General features: G+C 39.8%; 1 non-coding gene across 1 annotated transcript; it reads left to right on the forward strand.

The window, feature by feature from the left end:
* The first annotated feature begins 17,453 nt into the window (after positions 1 to 17,453).
* LOC112713885 (small nucleolar RNA R71) lies at positions 17,454 to 17,557 on the forward strand. Its single transcript, XR_003158845.1, has one exon. It is a non-coding gene; the product is annotated as a small nucleolar RNA R71 (small nucleolar RNA).
* The last annotated feature ends 545 nt before the right edge of the window (positions 17,558 to 18,102 follow it).

The following is an 18,102-nucleotide window of genomic DNA, read 5'->3' on the forward strand; positions in this document are numbered from 1 at the left end:
AATCGAAAAATATATAAAAGAACATTCATTTAGTATGAAAAGAAACATTCTGATACTTAGCAGAAGAAACATCCACATATATTAATTCTTAGAGATTTTGGATTCACCCAAAGGTATTTGGCTGGTTTTTTGCTAATACCCTTTTGGTTCCCTAGCATTATTCTTACTAGAATTATATGTGAACTCCTCTATATTTTTTCTATCTTCTCTCTTCAATTATCGAGACCCGTACATACAACGGTCTAGATAGCTCATCCCCTTCCTATATTCTAAAAAGACAGAAAACAACGCTCCTAAATGAAAGCCTTTTTCTTATATACGAAACCGCTAGTGGACAGCGAACAAAGATGCCATACTAAGAAAGCAGTCGCCAATGACCGATGTGAATCAGCGCAGGAATGTTCATGGATGATCTCCCAGAGCTGATAGATGAGGCACATCGGAATTATAATTCACACCGGTAACGGCACAAGAGATCAAAGGGGCAGAAGAGAAAGGCCCTATAAAGATAAAAGTTTCGAAAAATTTTGTTTTGGAGAGTACGAGAGAGGAATGGTCGGGTGAGCACTAACTGAACATAGACTGAATTGGAATTGGTAGGGAGCTTGCTGATTAGAATAGAATGTAAGCGGTATGTTCGGCTAACTTACGGCCTAAGCTGATTAGGAAAGAAAACCCATCGATACAAAAGAATTGTCCTCGAGCTGCAGGTAATAAGAAAATTTCTCAAAGGCTTCTCCTACAAAGACGATCGGGAACGGAGCTCCCTGTAACCTAATTCCTTCCCTCTCACCTGAGTCTGAATCTCAAAGAAAGAGAATTGGCCTTGATACGGCTTCGAAGGCTGTTAGGCATGGACTGCTCGCGGACTGAAAAGATGGACACTTGTTACATCCTCTACATATTTGTTTTCTCTATTCATTGCAACACATGCACATGTACATGGTAAATTTTATTCAGTAAAAAAATGTAACTTTGTTGAATGAGTAAAAAACGTAGTATGACTGACATACAATTTATAACTAGGAGATTCAATTAGACAAAAATTTAAAAACAAGACTAGGAAGTTCATTATCTAATACATAATAAGCCAACTATTTAGTAAAATAAGAAAAAAATTATTATAAAAAAATAATTATACAAAATATTATAAAAAATAATTGGAAAAATAGTACGAGATATTGAATTATGTAAGAGAAAACAGTAAAAAATATTAAATAGATGTTTCTTTATATAATAAATATGACGATAAGTGAATATAAAAATAGAGAATAAATTAGGTGACTATAATTTGAGAATGAATAAATGAGAGAATATTTTGTGTAATTAATGTGTTAACTTTGGTCATTAGCTAGGGAGAGTTAGTGATTATTATTTATTTTTATTTTTTTGACAAAAGAAGTATTTCAACACTTAAAGATAATAAAAAAAGATTAGATCTAATTCTAAAAAAAAGATTAAATATACTTTTTGTTGAATTAAAATTTGAGAAGAAGTCTGAAATCTGATTACAAGGAATTTAAATTTATAGAAATAGAGACATATCTGAGTTTTTTTTTTTAAAATCTACACATAAAGTGCTGTAACATGTGAGACATTTTTTCTTCTTAGAATATATCCGTAATTTTTTTGTTCTGGAGATATTTTCATAAACAAAGTTCTATCCTTATAGTACCCTTAACTTCTGCCAAATCTTAGAGGTCTAGATCTGAACTTGAACTAATAAACTTATACCACCTATAAAAGGAGAAACAAAGACACTACCCATAACAAAAGAGAAACAAAGACATCACAACAAGAAAAAAGTACACCTATTGAAAACTAAAAACTAAAATAAAAAAAGAAATAGTCAAAACACATAGAAAGTAAGTGAATGAAAAAGGCAGTGGCAGGGAAGTGAGGAAGAAGATGGAAGAAGAAGAGATCAGATGGAAAGAAAATGAAAGTGATGGGAGATGGGGAGAAAAAAATCAAAGAAAGCAAAAGCAGAAGAGGTGAGGAGAAGGTGGGAAAAGAGAATGTGAGGGTGAAGAAAAAGAGAAGAGGAAGATGGAGGGCTATTGCCTAGCGAGGTTGAGGTAGTAATAACCATCCTATTCAGGACTGACCTAACTCAACTGGATGAGATCGGATGGGGGTAGACCTGCAATGACACTCCAATACCAAAGTCAGAAGAGTGTTTATGAGGTTGAAAGTTAGGGTTATCATGCATACCTTGGGGGAGTCATGGTTTCCCTTTTATAAGACTCTCGTGTCCCTTGAATTGGGAAGATACGATGCATATCTGTGATACTAAATGACGGGGATGAAACAATTGATTTTCTCAGGATACACTGGGTTGCCATGTTAGTCATGAGGTGTCGGACCTGGGACCCATCCTTATTGAGCCCGAAATCCAGGTCCGAAGCAGTAGCCCACCAGACATGACATGCTTTCTTTTAATAGCGACATCACATTTTTAGGATCTGGGGTGATATGGATCACGGTAGTTCAGCTGGAAACGAACGGTTTCCAGAAGCTCCTGATTGTGGAGTCGAATTTACCGTATTGCCCCTCTAGTCCTTTCAATTCGCGCTTTTTTGGGGTTCCTTCATTTAAAACTTAGTTTCAGTTTTCTCCCCACTATTTAGTTTTGATTTTACTTTCCTCACTCTTCTAACTCTACTCCTTCTTCTCCGTCAGCTTCCACTACTTTCCTCGATTCGATTCTGCCACCCTTCTCAGTCTCTTTCCTTCACTTTGGACTCTGCTTGCTTGGGTAGTCTCTGCTTCTTGTTTGCCGCTCATCATCGTCATTGTCCAAGTAAGTATCTAACTGCTTGGTAGCTAGTTGTAGCGTGATTTTCATTATATTCGTTGTATAGGATAAAATAAGTTATAAGTATTAAGCATTAATGTTTATAGTGTATATGAATTTTGCCATGCTGGCTATGGTGGATAGACACCATTGTGGTGGCGTTTGGTGGTTTAGTGGGGGTGCCACTACCTTCTTGGCCCAGGGTTTGGGCCAGCTTTCTTGCATTTATTTTCCTTAATCTTTTAGCCTTCGTGTAGTTTGTAGACTCACGGTGGTAGTGGTTCTCCCATTTGTAGGTATGATGCGGAGGAGGGCCGAGTCTCGGGGATTTCCAGCAGTGGGTGTTCCCCAGACGTATTTTTGGTTCAATGCAAAGGTAGTGGGGACCCCTTCATGTCTCACTGAATGGAAGCTCCAAGAGTTTTGGGATCGGAGTGATCTATAGCGGGGCTGCCGCAGAGGAGCGATATGAGCTTTCACTTTCTGATCCCTACGAACGTCTGCTACATCAACCTGGATGCCCCCCGAGTTCTCAACTAGATGCGGGTTTACAAACCCATGTTCGATATCGTCAGAGTTCTATTTCCTTTCTTTGATTTCATCATTGGGCTCCTGAACTGGTGCAGCGTTGGTCTGTCGCAGCTCCATCTCACTATTAGATGTTTCGAGCCCGCGTGCTGAGTATTTGGAGATCCCTGTTCTGGTGGAGGTCTTCCTATTTTTCTTTCTTCTGATAGTGCCTCATCGAGAGGATAAGATAAAGAAAAGATTTATGCCCTTCTGGGCTATTCAAGGTCGTAAAATTATTCGTCTCTTCGAGCACTCGTTTCACTGGGGTTCATAGAGAACTATTTTAAGGTACGACCGGCCAGGGCTCACCGCCCCTTTGGTTGACCTTACGCAGGTTCCCCACTTACTGGAAGTATGAGTCTACAGCCAACTACCTCGTAAAGGTGACTTACGAAACAAAAAAATTGTCGAGGTGTTAATGGCCATATTTTGGAATAGGCCGTTGAACCCTTGCCACGTGATGAGTGATCGGGATACCAGTCGTCAGTATGTGGGTATTGTCAAGTAGCTGCCACCATGGACCGAGGAGTTTTTTTCCGATTGCTACTTAGCAGCCCAAGGGAAGTGGGTTTATTGTTCTCTGCTTCACTCGGCCGTTGTGGTGTGTAAAATGGAGATGGTTCTAGGACAATATCACATCTTGGATGGAAATCTTTGCCAAGCCCAGGTAGACCTAGCGACAACTCGTCAAGAGAAGGAGTCAGTTGAGGAGGCCAAGGTCAAGACGGAGAAGTCGGTTCAGGACACTGCTAGCAAGGTACATCGTCTCAAGGATCTGGAGACGCTACTGAGGTCGGAGGCCGCTAGGGCAGAGAGTCGGGCAGCTGAGGCCGAGAAAAAGATTAAGGTTGCAGAAGCTTTGGCAGATATCTTGAGGAAGAGGAACAAGGAAGTTATTGATGCATGTAAACTTGTCTCTCAACAAATTTTTACCGGTAAGTGCACCGGATTGTCGTCAAGTAAAAACTCACAGTAGAGTGAGGTCAAATCCCACAGGGATTGATTGGCTGATCAACTTTAATTGGAGGGGTGTACTAGTTGAACTAAGCAAATTTGAATTTGGAAGTGCAGAAAATTAAATGGCGGGAAAAGTAAATTGCATGGAAGTGTAAATGACTGAAAGTAAATAACAGGGAATTAAAGTGCAGAAGCTTAAAGTACAGGAAAATAAATGGAAATAGGGTGATTAAGCATGAAAGTAAACAACAGAAAATAAAGAGAATGGGTAGATCAGAAACTGGGAGTTCATTGGGCCTAGGAGATGTTGCATTCTCTGGATCAAGTTCATTCTTATCTCTTCCTCAATCAATGCATTCATTGGTCTCCTTGGCAATCTTAAGTGATTGGATCCCAATTCCTTTGTAATCCAATCTCTCTAAGCTTGAACAATTGCCCAATTCCTTGATTTAGTTGCTCATGGAAAGAGATGAAGTATGGTCACTGATTATACCACATGTATTTTCAAATCAAAGTGTTGGTAGGATTATATGTCACTATATCCATCCAAACCCCAATCCGGTCCAACATGAGAAAGCATTTCTAGCATAATCTCCTCATTCCTCTTCCAAGGTTCAGAGAAGATCCAATTATGAATAGCTTCTTTTCCAAGACAACTACCTAATTGGACGAAGATCGAAAGCTTTCTAGCAAAATCAAGAGAAAAGAAAGAAGAAGAAGAAGAATGAAAACTATTATTGATCCATTGAATTACAACAGAGCTCCCTAACCCAATGAAAGGGGTTTAGTTGTTCATAGCTCTAGGAATGGAAATTGAAGTTGAAAAGTACATTGCAACAAAACTAAAATGCAGAGAAAGTAAATTGGGCAGTTATAATACTTAATGTGTAAGCCCCTTTTTTCTAACTTAAACTCTAATCTATTTATACAATTTCTTCCTTCAATCTTCAAGTACTTGGATTGGGCTCTTTAGCCTTTGCTGAAGCTAGTTGGAAGTGGCCTTTAGTGGCTTTGATGGAGATGTTTGGGAGTTAACGTTCATACTCTGCATGGGTGCTTTTTGTATTGAAGTTTGATTGGCATTGGAGTCCACGTTGGAGTTCAACGTTTGAGCTCAAACGTTGGGTCAAACCTTGCCCAACAGGGCTGGGACGTTGGCTCAAAAGTTTAACCCAACGTTGGACTCAACATTGGACCACCAACGTTTGCCTATCCACGCATACACGTGACATATGCTTGCGCGCTGATTGGCTAAAAACTTCATCCACGCGTACGCGTGACCCACGCATACGCGTCGATGCGTGATTTTCCAATCCCAAAACTTCATTTTTATCGCGTACTTTGGAGGTAACGTTGGACCCCCAATGTTCCCTCCAATGTTGGCACCCCTTTAGCTTGGCATTGCTAGCAACGTTGGAGCACCAACTTTGGCTCCAACGTTGCACACCATAGTTGTAGTTGGAGGCATAGTTGGAGGTCCAACTATGGCTCCAACTATGGTCTTTTGCATGAGTAGTTGGAGTTATAGTTGGAGGTCCAACAATAGCTCCAACTATGACCCCTTTTAAAGAGTAGTTAGAGTTATAGTTGGAGGTCCAAATATAGCTCCAACTATGGTCCCTTTTAATGAGTAGTTGGAGTTATAGTTGGAGGTCCAACTATTGCTCCAACTATGGCCTTCTTCATGCAATGTTTGGGGTGAAGTTTGAGGTCCAACTTTAGACTCAAACATTGCCTTCTTTAGTAGTTGGAGGTCTAACTATAACTCCAACTATGCATCTTTCTTGGCCAACGTTTGAGGCATAGTTGGAGCTCCAACTTTGGCTCCAACTATGCACTTCTTAAGTGTAACGTTTGAGGCAACATTGGAGCACCAACTTTGGCTTCGATGTTGCTTCCCTTTGCTTCCTTCCATGGCCTTGTTGTTGCTTCTTTTCCTTCCCTTTCTTAGCTTCCTTTTCACCTATCATCAACCAAACATTTGCATCAAAGTTTGCTATAATTCACAAGATCTTTGCAACATTCAATCATCAAACAAAATCTGCATACAATCTTATGAAAAGCACATAAATAACCAAGATTGCATGAATCAAGGTGTGCATGAAATCCTTATCCAAATACTTACTTATAACTCAAGAAAGTGCATAAAACCTAATGAACGCAGAAGAAAAAGGCTAGTGAAACTAGCCTAAGATGCCTTGGCATCACAACACCAAACTTAAATCTTGCTTGTCCCAAAGCAAGCACTAAAACATGAGAGAAATGAATAAAAACAACAAGGGATATGAGTCCTTATTGGAAGGTAATTAAACTCAGTTCATGGGGTTTCATGCAAGATACATTTCCAGCCTAACTTTCATTAGTTTCAAGGTGTGAGATATCCTTTTAAGTTCTAACTAAGATGCTATTATGACCCTTGTTATTTATAGATCCTTGGTGTTTGCTTTTGCAATTAGAAACTTATTCTTTATTTATAGCACAGTGCTTTGTGTTGAGGTAACTTTTTAACTATGTTTTCAGTCAACACTCCTGACCCAGATGGCTCAAAGTGTTGGGTGATGAAGCACCCCTCAGACCTACTAACTCAAGCCTCTCCTCATCACATACACACTACAGATACTTGGCTTAAATTTCATCCTAGAGAAATTGGTGCCCAGCACCTCTTTGGGTTATTAAATGCCTTGTAACTAGGTTGCCCTTGATAGTGGACTTTTGGTTGATAATTCTGGGTTAGTTAACCCAAGTTACCAAGTGTTGAAACACTCCTTAGAACCTATTCATCCAAGTAGATCCTAGTACAAAGACGTCACAGGCATGTGTCTCAAGGTTCAAGCTATTGGTGCCTAGCTAATTATTTGTTTCTTTCATTTTTGTTTGCCAATGTTGGGGCTGCCGTTGAAGGTCCAACCTTGCCTTCAATGTTGGCTTTTCTTGTTTTCCTCATTGTTCTTTCTTTCTTCCAAGGTTTGTTCTTTTCAAAGGGTTCATAAACAGCACAAAATTCAGACTATAGAGAACATTTTACCCTTTTGTTTTTATTGGTTAGCTTACTAACTAATCAAGCATTACCCACCATTACCTTGTTCTTTTTCCTACCCATTTGGACAATCACACTTCATGTTTCAAGACATTTTCTTTTATTCAATTGAAAAGGGGACAAGTCATACATTCAAGTAAAGTGAAAGTGAAACACACACACTTAGGTGATGCCAGGGCATCTAGGCCAGTTTCACTGACCTTTTCTTTACTGTTTTAGGGTAGTTTCATGCATTTTCTTAGTGAATAAGGCAAGTTTTGGATGAAATTACACTTACACCTTGATTCAAGCAACTATTGTGAATTTTGCATGATTTCATGAGAACTTTGCTAGAATTGCATGATAAATTGATAATGCATAATCTCATGACTTTGGCTAGAGCTTTGATGCACTTTAATTGCTTGATTTTAGGAGAAGGGAAGCAAGGAAGAACCACGTTAGTATTCACGTTAACCTAGTTAACGTGAACACTAAAGTGGAATGGTAAAAAGCTTGCAATGTTAATGAGAAAAGTGACCACCAATAACGCCTACGAAGCCATCCATAGCTCACGTTACTTGCCACGTTAACTAAGTTAACGTGGTAGTTAACATAGAAGCAAAAGAGAACTCCAACGTTAAGAGAAAACGTGAACACCAATAACGTTTTTCTCCAACGTTGGTGGTAAAAGTGAACACCACTAACATTGGAAAACTTGGCAATGATCCACGTTAAGAGTCATGTTAACTTAGTTAACGTGAACTCTAACGTGGAAGAGAAGAACAAAAGCCAACGTTAGTGACACTCACTTTTGTCACTAACGTTGGACCAACTAGCATTGCCTACGTTAACTTTAACATTAAGACCATTAACGTGAAAGTTAACGTGGAGTTGATATCAAGGAGCCAACGTTAGTGACACTCACTTTTGTCACTAACATTGGAAGATGGCATCACTACTACGTTAAGAACCATGTTAACTTAGTTAACATGAGTTCTAACATAGAGAATTTGGGCATTTGGAGCGTTAGTGACAAAGGTGAGTGTCACTAACGCTCTCGAAGGTGAGACACACCCACGTTAAGAGTCACGTTAGCTACACTAACATGAACTCTAATGTAGGAACAAAAGGCACCAAGTAACGTTAATGGGAAAAGTGATTCCCAATAACGCTCGCGAAGGGGTATAAGCCAACATTATTGGGAAAAGTGAGTCCCAATAACGTTGTCCAAAATTTGAGAAGGTAACGTTAGTGGTCACATTAAGACCACTAATGTTGGAGTTAACGTAGGTACATGAGGGTGGAACATTAGTGGAAAAAGTGAATGCAACTAACGTTCTCGAACCCACAATGGCACTCAACGTTAATCTCACTAAATGCCCAAGTCTAATTCATATTTCTCTGCAAGCTGGGCCCACTAAAGATGAGAACTGCTTCAACTCAAGATCCAGAGCCCACATCCAAGACTTGAAGAACTCACTAGAAGATCAAGAGGAGTAGTATATATAGGAGTAGTTTTGAACTATAGAAAAGCAGGGCACTTTTGGGAACTACTCTCTATATATTTACTTTTCTGCACTTTTAGCATGTATTCTTCTTTTCTGCCATTTTTCATTTCTAGAGTTATGAACAACTAAACCCCTTTCATTGGGTTAGGGAGCTCTGTTGTAGTTTGATGGATCAATTATAGTTTTCATTCTTCTTCTTCTTTCTTTTCTCTTGATCTTACTAGAAAGCTTTCGATCTTAATTCAATTGGTTAGTTGTCTTGGAAAAGAAACTCTCCATAATTAGATCTCCTTTGAGCCTTGGAAAAGGGATGAGGAGATTATGCTAGAAATGCTTTCTCATGTTGGACCAAATTGCGGTTTGGGCGGATATAGTGACATGTAATCCTCCCAACACTTTGATTTGGAAATACATATGGTATAATCAGTGACCACTCTTCATCTCTTCCCATGAGCAATTAAATCAAGGAATTGGACAATTGTTCAAGCTTAGAGAGATTGGATTGCCAAGGAATTGGAATCCAATCACTTAAGATTGCCAAGGAGATCAATGAATGCATTGATTGAGGAAGAGATGAGAATGAACTTGATCCGGAGAATGCAACATCTTCTGAACCCAATGATTTCCCCATTTCTAATCTTACCCATTCTCTTTACTTTCTGCCATTTATTTTCATGCTCATTACCCCAAATCTCCATTTAAAATTCTGCACTTTAATTTCTGTTATTTACTTCTAGTCATTTAAATTTCTGCAAGTTCCCAATCTAAATTCTGTTTAGCTCAACTAGCATATTCTTCTAACTAAAGTTGCTTGACCAATCAATCCTTGTGGGATTCGACCTCACTCTATTGTGAGTTTTACTTGACGACAATTCGGTATACTTGCCGAAGGAAATTTGTTGAGAGATAAGTTTTCATGCATCAAGTTTATGGCGCCGTTGCCGAGGATTGATTTTGAATCAACAATGATTAAGTTTGAAGATCACTAGATTGAGCAATTTTTTGTTTTGTTATTTGTTTATTTGATTCAGTCAATTTCCTTTAGTTCGTTTTAATTTCTTCCTCATCCCCCGCACCTTCTTTGTTTTTTGTTCTTTCTTTCTTTTTTGATTACAATTCTGCTCACTAACCCACTAATTGTTTGATAATTTGCATCACTCACACTAACAATTACTCTAACAAGAATAGTTTTTTCATTTTATCTCCTGTTGTGCAATCTGTCTGTTGTATGACAGGGAGAAGAGAAGGAATTTCAACATCCTTCGATTCAGAACCTGAAAGGACCCTTTGGAGACTAAGAAGGGAAGCAAGAAGGAAAAGAATTATTGGTGCTGAGGAAGAGGAAGAGTACTTTGAACCCAATATGGAAGAGAATTTGGAGAACAATCATGAAGAAGAAGCTCACAACCATGCTAGAGAAGGCCATGCAAACCGTGCTGGGCAAGAAAGGAGAGTTCTAGGCTCCTATATCAATCCTAATCCAGAAAACTGTGGAAGTAGCATTCAAAAGCCTACCATACATGCCAATAATTTCAAACTAAAACCCCAGCTCATCACCCTTGTTCAGAATAATTGTTCATTTGGAGGAAGTGTTCAAGAAGACCCCAATCAACATCTAACCACCTTCCTGAGAATTTGTGACACTGTGAAGTCTAATGGAGTCCATCCGGATGTCTATAGGCTGCTCTTGTTCCCTTTTTCACTTAAGGACAAGGCATCCAAATGGCTTGAATCCTTCCCAAAGGAGAGCTTAAAAAATTGGGAAGATGTGTTGATGGTGGACGAAATTGTGATCCTCAAAATTGGTCTCTTTGAATTTGTATGAAATCAAAAATACCCCAAAGAGATCATGGTATGATGAACTGGGATCTTAATAATCCCTGGTAATGGCACCAACAGCTTAGTGTTGTTGTTGGACCAAAAGAGTTACAGACACTGTTAGAGAAGCTCACAACTCCGTTCAACTTAACCAGCAAGTGTACTGGGTCATCCAAGTAATACCTTACGTGAGTAAGGGTCGATCCCATAGAGATTGTTGGTATGAAGCAAGCTATGGTCACCTTGTAAATCTCAGTTAGGCAGATTAAATGGTTATGGATTTCGAAAATTAATAATAAACAGAAAATAAAATAAGATAGAAATACTTATGTAAATCAATAGTGGGAATTTCAGATAGGTGTGTGGAGATGCTGTGCTCCTCTTGAATCTCTATTTTCTTATTACATTCATCCAATTTCTTCTTACTCCTTTCCATGGCAAGCTGTATGTAGGGCATCACCGTCATCAATGGCTACTTTTCATCCTCTCGGGAAAATGGTCCTATGCGCTGTCACTGCATGGCTAATCGTCTGGAGGCATCACCCTTGACAATGGCTACATCCCATCCTCTCAATGAAAATGGTCCAAATGCTCTGTCACAGCACGGCTAATCATCTTTCGGTTCTCAATCAGGTTGGAATAGAATCCATTGATTCTTTTGCGTCTGTCACTAACGCCCGGCCTTCAGGAGTTTGAAGCTTGTCACAGTCATTCAATACCGGAATCTTACTCAGAATACCACAGACAAGGTTAGACTTTCCAGATTCCTGAATCCTACTCGGAATACCACAGACAAGGTTAGACTTTTCGGATTCCCATGAATGCCGCCATCTATCTAGCTTATACCACGAAGATTCTGTTGGGGAATCTAAGAGATATGCGCCCGGCCTAAGGTAGAACGGAAGTGGTTGTCAGTCACATGCGTTCATAGGTGAGAATGATGATGAGTGTCACGGATCATCACATTCATCAAGTTGAAGTGCAACGTATATCTTGAAATAAGAATAAAAGAGAATTGAATAGAAGATAATAGTAATTGTATTGAAACTTGAGGTACAGCAGAGCTCCACACCCTTAATCTATGGTGTGTAGAAACTCCACCGTTGAAAATACATAAGTGAAAGGTTCAGGCATGGCCGAGAGGCCAGCCCCCTGAATGATCAAAAGATCGAATGGTCAAAAGATGACTAATACACTAGTAAAAAGTCTTATTTATACTAAACTAGCTACTAGGGTTTACATGAGTAAGTAATTGATGTATAAATCCACTTCCGGGGCCCACTTGGTGTATGTTTGGGCTGAGCTTGATCAATCCATGAGCTGAGGCTTCTCTTGGAGTTGAACGCCAAGTTATAACGTGTTTTGGGCGTTCAACTCCGGGTTGTGACGTGTTTCTGGCGTTTAACTCCAGACAGCGGCATATACCTGGCGTTGAGCGCCATTTTACATCGTCAATTCCCGAATAAAGTATGAACTATTATATATTGATGGAAAGCTCTGGATGTCGACTTTCCAACGCCGTTAAGAGCGCGCAATTTGGAGTTCTGTAGCTCCAGAAAATCCATTTTGAGTGCAGGGAGGTCAGATTCCAACAGCATCAGCAGTCCTTTGTCAGCCTCCTATCAGAGTTTTGCTCAAGTCCCTCAATTTCAGCCAGAAATTACCTGAAATCACAGAAAAACACACAAACTCATAGTAAAGTCCAGAAATGTGAATTTAACATAAAAACTAATGAAAACATCCCTGAAAGTAGCTTGAACTTACTAAAAACTACCTAAAAACAATGCCAAAAAGCGTATAAATTATCCGCTCATCACAACACCAAACTTAAATTGTTGCTTGTCCCCAAGCAACTGAAAATCAAATAGGATAAAAAGAAGAGAATATACTATAAATTCCAAAATATCAATGAATATTAATTATAATTAGATGAGCGGGACTTGTAGCTTTTTGCTTCTGAAAAATTTTGGCATCTCACTTTTTCCCTTGAAGTTTAGAATGATTGGCTTCTATAGGAACTTAGAATTTCAGATAGTGTTATTGATTCTCCTAGTTAAGTATGTTGATTCTTGAACACAGCTACTTTTATGAGTCTTGGCCGTGGCCCTAAGCACTTTGTTTTCCAGTATTACCACCGGATACATAAATGCCACAGACACATGACTGGGTGAACCTTTTCAGATTGTGACTCAGCTTTGCTAGAGTCCCCAGTTAGAGGTGTCCAGAGCTCTTAAGCACACTCTTTTGCTTTGGATCACGACTTTAACCATTCAGTCTCAAGCTTTTCACTTGGACCTGCATGACACAAGAACATGGTTAAGGACAGCTTGATTTAGCCGCTTAGGCCTGGATTTTATTTCCTTGGGCCCTCCTATCCATTGATGCTCAAAGCCTTGGATCCTTTTTACCCTTGCCTTTTGGTTTTAAGGGCTATTGGCTTTTTCTGCTTGCTTTTTCTTTTTCTATTATTTTTTTCCACAAGCTTTTTACTTTTCACTGTTTTTTCTTGCTTCAAGAATCAATTTCATGATTTTTCAGATCACCAATAACATTTTTCTTTGTTCATCATTCTTTTAAGAGCCAACAGTTTTAGCATTCATAAACAACAAGATCAAAAAATATGCACTATTCAAGCATTCATTCAGAAAACAAAAAGTATTGTCACCACATCAATATAATTAAACTAAATTCAAGGATAAATTCGAAATTCATGTACTTCTTGTTCTTTTGAATTAAAGCATTTTTCATTTAAGAGAGGTGAAGGATTAATGGAATTTATTCATAGCTTTAAGACATAGTTACAAACTACTAATGATCATGAAGTAGAGACACAAAACATAGATAAACACAACATAAAAACCGAAAAGCAGAAAGAAATAAGAATAAGAAATGAATCCACCTTAGTGGCGTCTTCTTCTTGAAGGTCCAACAATGTCCTTAAGCTCTTCTATGTCCCTTCCTTGCCTTTATTGCTCCTCCCTTATTGCTCTTTGATCTTCTCTTATTTCATGGAGAATGATGGAGTGCTCATGATGTTCCACCTTTAATTGTTCCATATTGTGGCTCAAATCTTCTAAGGAAGTGTTGAGTTGTTCCCAATAGTTATTGGGAGGAAAGTGCATCCCTTGAGGCATCTCAGGGATTTCTTGATGATGAGCTTCCTCATGCATCTCTTGAGATCCGTGGAGGGTCTCTCTTGCTTGCTCCATCCTCTTCTTGGTGATGGGCTTATCCTCTTCAATGAGGATGTCTCCTTCTATGATAACTCCAGCTGAGTAACATAGATGGCAAATAAGGTGAGGAAAGCTAGCCTTGCCATGGTGGAGGGCTTTTCGGCTATTTTGTAGATTTCATTGGAGATGACTTCATGAACTTCTACTTCCTCTCCAATCATGATGCTATGAATCATGATGGCTCGATCCACAGTAACTTCAGATCGGTTGCTAGTGGGAATGATGGAGCGTTGAATGAACTCCAACCATCCTCTAGCTACAAGCTTGAGGTCCAGTCTTCTTAGTTGAACTGGCTTGCCTTTGGAGTCTCTTTTCCATTGAGCTCCTTCCACACATATGTCCATTAGGACTTGGTCCAACCTTTGATTAAAGTTGACCCTTCTAGTGTAAGGGCGTACATCTCCTTGCATCATGGGCAAGTGGAACGCCAACCTCACATTTTCCGGACTAAAATCTAAGTATTTCCCCCGAACCATTGTGAGATAATTCTTTGGATTCGGGTTCATACTTTGATCATGGTTCCTAGTGATCCATGCATTGGCATAGAACTCTTGAACCATTAAGATTCCGACTTGTTGCATGGGGTTGGTAGGACTTCCCAACCTCTTCTTCGGATCTCATGTCGGATCTCCGGATACTCATTTTTCTTGAGCTTGAAAGGGACCTCAGGGATCACCTTCTTCTTTGCCACAACATCATAGAAGTGGTCTTGATGGCTTTTGGAGATGAATCTTTCCATCTCCCATGACTCGAAGGTGGAAGCTTTTGTCTTCCCTTTTTCTTTTCTAGAGGATTCTCTGGCCTTAGGTGCCATTGATGGTAATGGAAAACAAAAAAAGATTATGCTTTGACCACACCAAACTTAAAATATTGCTCACCCTCGAGCAATAGAAGAAAGAAGAGAGGAAGAAGAAGAAGAAAATATGGAGGAGAAGGAGAGATGGTGTTTCGGCCAAGGTGGAGAAGAGCGGATTTGTGTTGTGTGAAAATAAAGTAGAATGGAAGGGTATATATAGGAAAAGGGGAGAGGTGAGGTTCAGCCATTTTAGGGTGGGTTTGGGTGGGAAAGTGTTTTTGAATTTTGAAGGTAGGTGGGGTTTTTGGGGAAGAGTGGATGGATGTGAGTGGTGAAGGGGGTAATTGGGAAGAGAGATTGAAGTTGATGGAAAGTGTGACATGGGGAAGAGTGAAATAGGATTAGGAGGTAAGGTGGGAATATGTTAGGTGGGGATCCTGTGGGGTCCATAGATCCTGAGGTGATCCTGTAGGGTCCACAGATCCTGAGGTGATCCTGTGGGGTCCACAGATCCTGAGGTGTCAAGGAATTACATTCCTGCACCAAATAGGCATGTAAAATGCCTTTGCATACCATTCTGGCGTTTAAACACCGAGGTGATGCACATTCTGGGCGTTCAACGCCCATGTAAAGCATGTTCTGGGCGTTCAACGCCCATATGTAGCATGTTTCTGGCGTTGAACGCCAGTTTCATGCTTGTTACTGGCGTTCAGTGCCAGCTTTTTCCAAGGCACATTCCTGGCATTCAAACGCCAGAATATTGCTTGTTTCTGGCGTTTAGCGCCAGATTCATGCTCTGTTCTGGCGTTGAACGCCAACCAGATGCTCCTTACTGGCGTTGAACGCCAGTCTGCCTTTCCTCCAGGGTGTGATTTTTCTTCTACTGTTTTTGATTCTGTTTTTAACTTTTATATTTTTTTCGTGACTCCTCATGATCATGTACCTAATAAAACACAAAATAAGAATAAAATAAAATAAAATAAAAATTAGATAAATAAAATTGGGTTGCCTCCCAACAAGCGCTTCTTTAATGTCAATAGCTTGACATTGTGCTCTCATGGAGCCACAAAGGTGATCAGGTCAATGTTGTATAGTCCCAACACCAAACTTAGAGTTTGGATATGGGGTCTTAACACCAAACTTAGAGTTTGGTTGTGGCCTCCCAACACCAAACTTAGAGTTTGACTGTGGGGGCTCTTCTTGACTCTGAACTGAGAGAAACTTTTCATGCTTACTCTCCTTTATCACAGAGGGATGGCCATGTCCCTTAAACACAAGGTAGTCCCCATTCAATGGAAGGACTAATTCACCTCTGTTGACATCTATCACAGCTCCTACTGTGGCTAGGAAAGGTCTTCCAAGGATGATACACTCATCCTCTTCCTTCCTAGTGTCTAAAATTATGAAATCAGCAGGGATGTAAAGGCCTTCAACCTTTACTAACACGTCCTCTACTATTCCATAAGCTTGTCTCAATGACTTGTCTGCCAATTGTAATAAGAACAAGGCAGGTTGTTCGTCAATGATCCCCAACTTCTCCATTACAGAGAGTGGCATAAGATTTATTCCTGACCCCAGATCACACAGAGCTTTTTCAAAGGTCAATGTGCCTATGGTACAAGGTATTAAGAATTTGCCAGGATCTTGTTTCTTTTGAGGTAAAATTTACTGAATCCAGGTATCTAGTTCACTAATGAGCAAGGGAGGTTCACTTTCCCAAGTCTCATTACCAAACAACTTGGCATTCAGCTTCATGATAGCTCCTAAATATTGAGCAACTTGCTCTCCAGTCACATCTTCATCCTCTTCAGAGGAAGAATAGTCTTCAGAGCTCATGAATGGCAGAAGGAGATTTAATGGAATCTCTATGGTCTCTATATGAGCCTCAGATTCCTTTGGATCCTTAATAGGAAACTCCTTCTTGCTTGAGAGACGTCCCAGGAGGTCTTCCTCACTAGGATTTTCGTCCTCCTCCTCCCTTGTGCATTCGGCCATATTGATTACATCAATGGCCTTGCACTCTCGTTTTGGGTTCTCTTCTGTATTGCTTGGGAGAATACTAGGAGGAGTTTCAATGATTTTCTTACTCAGCTGGCCCACTTGTGCCTCCAAATTTCTGATGGAGGATCTTGTTTCACTCATGAAACTGAAAGTGGCATTTGACAGATCAGAGACTAAATTGGATAAATTAGAAGTGTTTTGTTCAGAATTCTCTGTCTGTTGCTGAGAAGATGATGGAAAAGGCTTGCTATTGCTCAGCCTATTGCGTCCACCATTGTTAAAGCCTTGTTGAGGCTTTTGTTGATCCTTCCATGAGAAATTTGGATGATTTCTCCATGATGGATTATAGGTGTTTCCATAAGGTTCACCCATGTAATTTACCTCTGCTATTGCAGGGTTCTCAGGATCATAAGCTTCTTCAGAAGCTGCCTCTTTAGTACTGTTGGATGCATTTTGCCATCCATTCAGACTTTGAGAGATCATGTTGACTTGCTGAGTCAACACTTTGTTCCGAGCCAATATGGCATTCAGAGCATCAATCTCAAGAACTCCCTTCCTTTGAGGCGTCTCATTATTAATGGAATTTCTCTCAGAAGTGTACATGAATTGGTTATTTGCAACCATGTCAATAAGCTCTTGAGCTTCTGCAGGTGTTTTCTTTAGGTGAATGGATCCACCTGAAGAATGGTCCAATGACATTTTTGAAAATTCAGATAGACCATAATAGAATATATCTAATATGGTCCATTCTGAAAACATGTTAGATGGACACCTTTTGGTCAACTGCTTGTATCTTTCCCAAGCTTCATAGAGGGATTCACCATCTTTTTGTTTGAAGGTTTGAACATCCACTCTAAGCTTGCTCTGCTTTTGAGGAGGAAAAAATTTATCCAAGAAAGCCGTGACCAGCTTATCCCATGAGTCCAGGCTATCCTTAGGTTGTGAATCCAACCATATTCTAGCTCTGTCTCTTACTGCAAAAGGGAAAAGCATGAGTCTGTAGACTTCAGGATCTACTCCATTCGTCTTTACAGTCTCACAAATCTACAAGAACTCAGTTAAAAACTGATAAGGATCTTCAGATGGAAGTCCATAGAACTTGCAGTTTTGTTGCATTAAGGCAACTAATTGAGGCTTAAGCTCAAAATTATTGGCTCCAATGGCAGGAATGGAGATGCTTCTTCCATCAAATTTGGACGTGGGCTTGGTAAAGTCACCAAGCATCCTCCTTGCATTATCATTATTGGGTTCGGCTGCCATCTCCTTCTCTTGTTCAAAATTTTCTGAAAGTTTACTTCTGGATTGTTGTAATTTAGCTTCTCTTAGTTTCCTCTTCAAAGTCCTTTCAGGTTCTGGATCAGCTTCAACAAGAGTGTCTTTTTCCTTGTTCCTGCTCATACGAAAGA

This window comes from Arachis hypogaea, chromosome 9 (genome assembly GCF_003086295.3).
Source record: "Arachis hypogaea cultivar Tifrunner chromosome 9, arahy.Tifrunner.gnm2.J5K5, whole genome shotgun sequence".
NCBI classification, from domain to species: Eukaryota; Viridiplantae; Streptophyta; class Magnoliopsida; order Fabales; family Fabaceae; genus Arachis; species Arachis hypogaea.